Below are 6525 nucleotides of genomic sequence, written 5' to 3' on the forward strand. Positions count from 1 at the left end.
AGACCTGTGTCCAGCCCTTGACTCTGCTTAGTGCATTGATTAGTCCAGAATCCCATCTGCTACTTTCCTGCAAAACTATTGCAAAGCCCTGAAATATTTCCGAAATCATATCAGAGCCTCGTGCTCTCCTTGCCAATGAGCCTCTCGTGGAGCAGCTTGGAAGGCAGGCAGGGGAGGAGGATTGCAGGAGCAGGCTTTTAAAAGGAAACTTAGAGATTATTTAGCCATGTGATCCCGCCAGGGGTCCCCCCTCAGCCTGGGTCCATGGCAGCCCACTTGTTGCTGGCGTTGTGCTCTCCAGGATGACCCCTGCAGTGAGCCAGTGCCCCAGCTCGCTGTGGGGCTGCCCCACCCGAGTGCTGGCAGCGTGTCCATCGTGCTCAGCCTCATCCCTTCCCCTCCCGTGGCTGTGCCATAGAGCAGCTACACAGTGAGGGGACAGTGGGGACCATCTGCTGTGTGTGCCCTGGGGCATGGCACAGAAACCTGGGTGCTGCCAAGGAGAGAGAGACTTTGCAGGCTTTGAGCAGGGACAGGAGGGGAGGAAGGTCAGCCTGCAGTGCTTGCTTGCAAAGGGGTTTTCCTCCACCTATGGGCTCTGTGGACATGTCAGATGCAGAGCTTTGAAATTCCTTGAGTGACATTAATAGAGAGGAGGTTTTTTTCCCCCTGCTCTGTACCACTGCAGAGCGCTGACCCTGATCCTCTGGGATGGACCTGATGGGCATTGGGGCTGCTCCTAAAAGCCCCTGCATCGACAGGCTGGCTGACAGAGCTGTCTGTCCTCCAGTCTCATGGGTCAGCTACGTGGGGGCAAGGCACAGTGGTCAAATGCTTCTCCCCAGCAGAACATCCCTCTCCAAGGATCTCCCTTCAGTCCAGCCTTGGAGGTGGATTTCGGCCCTGGTGTTAGAGAAGGAGACTTTGAATTTTGAAGATGCAAGCAGTTGCCTCTGTAGGCTTGAATTACAGAGTATAAATGGTAGCTGATTGTTAAAGCACAGGTCAGTTCTCCTGTTCCAGGGGGGGTGAGAACTTCAGTAAGTGCAGTGACGTTGCACCAAAGATGAACCAGCCTGGGGTGTGTGCTGGCAAACACACCACCATCAATCTCTGCTTATTCCCCTGAAACCCCCAGGTTTTTGTGCACTTGTGAGGCAGGAGGATCCCAGAAGAGAGGCAGGGAGCAGGCAATAACAAAGATAGGTCTGTACGCTGGAAAGGTAAATTGCTCCCTCAGAAAAAAAGGACCCTGAGGGTTAGCAAGTCACCAGCACAGACAACAGCTAGAGCTGAAGAGAGTCCCTGGTAGATGAGAAGATGAAGATTGGAAGGCTGCTGTCAGTGAAACCAGCAGGACTGAAGTCTCCAGAGATGGACTGGTCCTGACCCTGCCTGTGAGAGGCAAGAGCAGTAAGTGGCTGCAGCGTGGCTGGGAAGGGGAGCTTGATTTGCCTGGGAGAATGTGCATTTTAATTGCTCATTTTCTATCCTTTTTTTTATGTGATTTGATTGTGAATTATGTTTTCTGCATTTGTAATTAGAGGCTAGAGCAGATGGTGAGGCTTTGTCTGAAGTGATGCAGCCATTGGACTAACTCCTGCTGCAGGCTGACAGTTGCTGGGGAGGGGTGTGCCACACCACGAGGATGACCTGGGAGCTGCTCAAACAGAGACCTGCTTTATAAAGAGGCCAAGACAGATCTTTAAATAACAAGAATCAGCACTGCCCCACTGCAATCCACATCCAGGCTGGTTTACACCTCCTAGAAAACTGTTCTCTGGGGAGAAACTGCTCTGTCCTTACTCCCACACCAAGTTTGCAACCAGCTTACATTTATTTACACATAACATGCCACAGAGCTTACAACGTGCGAGCCGGGTTCCTTTCCTTGACAGTTTGAAAGGGACAAGATCTTCACATCCTTGGGAGATGCCCAACTCTGTTTTGTCCCTGTATCCTGCACTGAGAAGGAGGATTTTGTAATTCAGAACTTCCAGCAGAAGTTACAAAGCTGGACTTTGGAAAGAAAAGCCTTGGAAAGTAGCAAGAGTTCAGTGAAGGGTGAAATCACTTTGCCTGTCTCTGTGTCAGGCAGACACTTCCATTCATCAGCTGCCCACTTGGTTAGTGATTTGCAGTGAAAATGTTGGACTAGAGTCTCAAAACAGTAGTGGAACCTAATTAAATTTTTTGAAAAAGAGAGAAAACCCTTCCCAGAAAGTTGCTTGAATATGCTTTAGCCTTTCATTCATGTCTTCTTTTATCAGACACAAGCTTTTGGTGATATGCAGAGCAGGGAGCTGAGCTAAGAAGTATTTTCCTTGGGCCTGTCATTGAATGAGCCTTTTCCATTTCTAATTTCTGTCTCTCTCCAACAGAGCTTGGACAGCTCTGTGATACTTTTGCTACAGTGTTTGAAAACCAATGTAGTTCACGTACATAATTTTCCATCGTTTAGTTTTATTCTTAGGAAATAATGAAGGGTGTGGTGCAAGTGCTGGGCAAAGTGCTGCGTGTTGGGCTGGAGGGGGCTGTGACCTGATCTGTGGCTGCAGGAAGCAGAGGAGCAAATCTCTGAGCTGGGGCTGAGAAAAACTCAGTTCTTAACTGCTGGGGATTTGGTGCTTTGGGGCCAGTACTTTGTAGGGCTGAGTTTCCTGGCAGAGGACACAGCACCCAGAGGGCACACGTGCTGTTGAGAGAAGTCAATGTGGCTCAGCACTTTCTGAAGTACCTACATTGTGGGGTTTTCTTGGCAAAATGTTCTCTCATTGTGCCAGGGAAGAGTTTGATTAGATATTAGCAAGAATTTCTTCACTGAGAGAGTGGTTAGACACTGGAATGGGCTGCCCAGGGAGATATTTGGGTTATCATCCCTGGAGGTGTTCAAAAAACAAGTGGATGTAGCACCTGAGGTATGGTCTAGTGGTTAGGGAGATGTTGGGATGAAGGTTGGACTTGATGATCTTTGAGGTCCTTTCCAACCATGGTGATTCTATGATTCTAAGTGCAGACTGTGTTGTGTCATGCTGGGCACAAACAGCTGTGTGGACACCTTCCCACCCTGCTTGCTGACAGAAAAGCAACTTTCACTTACTGGTATTTCTTTCACTTACTGGTATTTATTCTTTGGCACTTAGCTTAAATTGGGTCTGGCCTGTGATTTGTTTGAATCTGAGCCAAGTGAAAGACTCAGAGGTCGGAATCTACAAGAATCACAGAATCATAGAATGGTTTGGGTTGGAAGGGACCCTAGAAATGGTCTAGTTGCAACCCCCCTGCCATGGGCAGGGACACTTCCCACTAGACCAGATGATTGCTCAAAGCTCCATCCAGCCTGGCCTTGAACACCTCCAGGGATGGGGCATCCACAGCTTCTCTGGGCAACCTGTGCCAGCACCTCAGCACCCTCAGGAAGGTGTCTTACAGTGCAGAGTTGCCATCCGTGAGCAGGAGAGAGAGTTCTTCTTGTGGTGTTCTTCACTGGGACCTGAAGCAATTGGGGCTCACACCTGGGGATCAGCTGGGGGCTGTGTGGGAGGTTGCAGAGAGCAGCCTGGGGCCACGTGGTCCCCGGGATCAGCAGCATGTCTGGCTGTGTGCAGGGCTGTCTGGTCTCACAGCAAAGCCTGAGACACGCTCTCCTGCCCTGCCTTGTTAGGCATGCTGAGAAAAGGAGGGAGAAGATGGAAAATCCTCAGCCCAGGGTAAAACTGCCACCAAGTTTTTAGGTCCTTGTTCCAAAGCCTGTGGGAGCCTGTGGGAGCTTTTTGTTAACTTCAAACGGGCTTTGAACTGAACCTGGAGAGCAGTGCAGAAAAAGCTGTCCTGGATGCTCTCTGGCAAGGGCTAATTAATGGCACCTCAGAGTGCTAAGATCTGTGAAAAATGCTGCTCTGTCAGCATGTTACGGGCTCAGAGCCTCCCAGGATGCTGATGGTCCCAGGGTGACCTTTTTCTCCCTTCTGGAGGGAAGTCCTTGGTGCAGGGTGGGTGCCTGTCATGGAGGCTCAGGAAAGGCTGACGCTTCAGTTCCCGTCCCGGGCTGGCTGGAGGACACTCAGCTCTGACAAATGGGAGTCATCCGGAGTACAACCCCCACCAGCCCCGTGGGTGAAGGTTTCACAGCCCTGGTTATTGCCACCTGCCTCTTCCACTTTCTGGGAAAGCTGCTCTGAGGAGGAGACAGGGGGGCGCTGGGGCAGAGCACAGGCTCAGCCCCACCCTGCAGGAGGCAGTGCCACTGGAGGCACACTGCAGGCTGTGCCTACATGCCCCCCTGGGAACTTGGGTTGCTCCACAAAGGCAGTAGAAGTCCACCATGCTGGTGCGTCCTCCTGACCTCCCTGCACCTCACTCTTCAGGCAGCACTGATGCCTCTTTTGTATGTTTTGATGCACAAAGGACCAGTGAGAAGGTCCCAAAACAAATCAAACCTGCTTATCTGGGGGTGTGCTTCCTCTGGCAGGGCTCTGGTGGCTTCTGGAACACAAGGGAGGAGGGTGGGAAGTTTTCAAAGGGAGTTTTGCTGGCCCTGGTGTCTGCAGTCAGATGGACGGGCTGCTGTGTGATAGCCCCCTTCATCTGTGGTGATGGGGTTACTTGTACTCTCCAGCTGGGGCTTGTAAACAGCCATGGACTCGTTATTTTTGTACTCTTTAATACAGCAACACTGGGAGCTCTTCCTTTTGTAAAATCTATCTGAAAAAAAATTAAAGAAATGCATTTACAAATGTGCATGCAGGCACACACATATCATTTGAGACACCAAATAACTAGGAAAGGCAAGACAGTAGTAATTCACTCTTGTTTTTCCTCTGATGATTTTAAATGCCTCAAGTTTTCCTCTTATGGTTTATGATGTTATCATGCTCTTGTCTAAACTACTACTTTAAAATACATTCTACAGGGTTATTTTCTCCATAAACCCCCGACATAATAATTTCTCCTGTAAAACCTTCAGTTCCTACTGTAACTTTGGATCTGTCAAGTCATCTACATCCATCTGACGGGCAGCAAACTGCAGGTATCTGCTGTCTCTGCTGATGACGTGTGGGTCACAATGATGACTAATTCCCTGAGCTGGCAGAGATGGACTCCTATCACCAGCAAGGGTGAGAGGACATCAAGAGGCACATTTAATGGATTATTTCCTTTTAATAGCAAGAGTGCTGTCCTGGGCCAGCTCATGCTGCGTCTGAACATGATGCTGGTGCCCTTGGAAATGGACTTGCTGAAGGGGGTTAGTTTCCTCTAGATTGTTTCTGATCATCTGAGAAAAGGGCAAGATTATTTTTTAAGTTTTATTTTCTTTTGTTTAAGTCCTGGTTTGATTTTTGTTTTGAACCTTCAGCTTACTGTATGGAACGTTTGTTTTGATCATCTGAGGTACTATCTGTTCTTATCTTCAAAATCCACTGCTGAAGAGCTGCTAGGTCTGGCTTAAGTAGGAATTAAGTGGCTCTCTGGGTTTCAGGATAGAAAAAATGGCATCCTGCTGCTTGAATATAACATTTGCTTTGTGCAAAAGTTGCTTCAATCTAGTCCATTCAATTCTGGGACTAGTTCAGGAGTGTTCCATGCGTGTGGAGCTGTAACCACACGTTTGCCTGTGTGCAATGGCACCTTGGAGAAACACATCAGGAAACAGATGCTGTGAGCTTTCTAACCCCCAGCTCTTTACAGTCCTTTAGAGAAATGCTGGGGTGCAGGTTGGACTTGGTGATCCTAGAGGTCCTTTCCAACCATAGTGATTCTCTGGTTCTACCCTGCTGGGCTGGTTTGGAGGAGGTGATCTCAGCTGTGTGGGCAGGACTGCTGATGGGCAGAGCAAGCAGAGGGGCATGACCTCAGCAATGAGGAGCCTGCTTCTCTGCAGTTATGCTGGTGGTGATGCAGCTAACTCAGACAACCAGACAGCAGCCCTTGGCCTTTGGCAAGGCATGGTGGGGGATGAGGTAAAAATGGCTGTGAAATGACAAGTGTGGTGGGAAAGAGATTTGATGAGGGAGCAGGAAGCGTGAACAAATTTAGTGTTAAAATAATTATAACTATTAGAAAAAGAAATTATTTGGTATTCACCTTAGAAGAAAAGATCCTTGTGTATAATTACCTAAGCCAGGTTAACAGGGGCCTGTTTGTTCCTTCCCATAAAGATCTCAGTAGCCACTCTCTGCTGCCAGCACCACAGACTGCTGGGACTGGTTCAGGCACCACCTCTGTGCCCTGTGTAGCCTCATCAAATGGCCTACCTCAGTGACAGCATGCCAGCTGCTGGAGGAGCAAGAGCAATACCAAAAGGAAGAGCTTGTTTTCTTCTAGGTGACTTAATACAATGAAAATCAGATGGTAACTGTCTCTTCTCCACAGCAATTCAGCAGTAGTGTTTGGAAGCAGAGCGGGAGGAAGGGGCTGGACCTTTCTTCTGCTGCCTGGTACTTGCCCCCCAGCCAAGTCCTGGTGATGCTGGGGGTGCCTGGTGGTGACAGGGTCATTCAGCTGCTGGTTTTGGTTTACTTTTTT

Source organism: Merops nubicus, unplaced genomic scaffold (genome assembly GCF_000691845.1).
Source record: "Merops nubicus isolate BGI_N331 unplaced genomic scaffold, ASM69184v1 scaffold8438, whole genome shotgun sequence".
NCBI classification, from domain to species: Eukaryota; Metazoa; Chordata; class Aves; order Coraciiformes; family Meropidae; genus Merops; species Merops nubicus.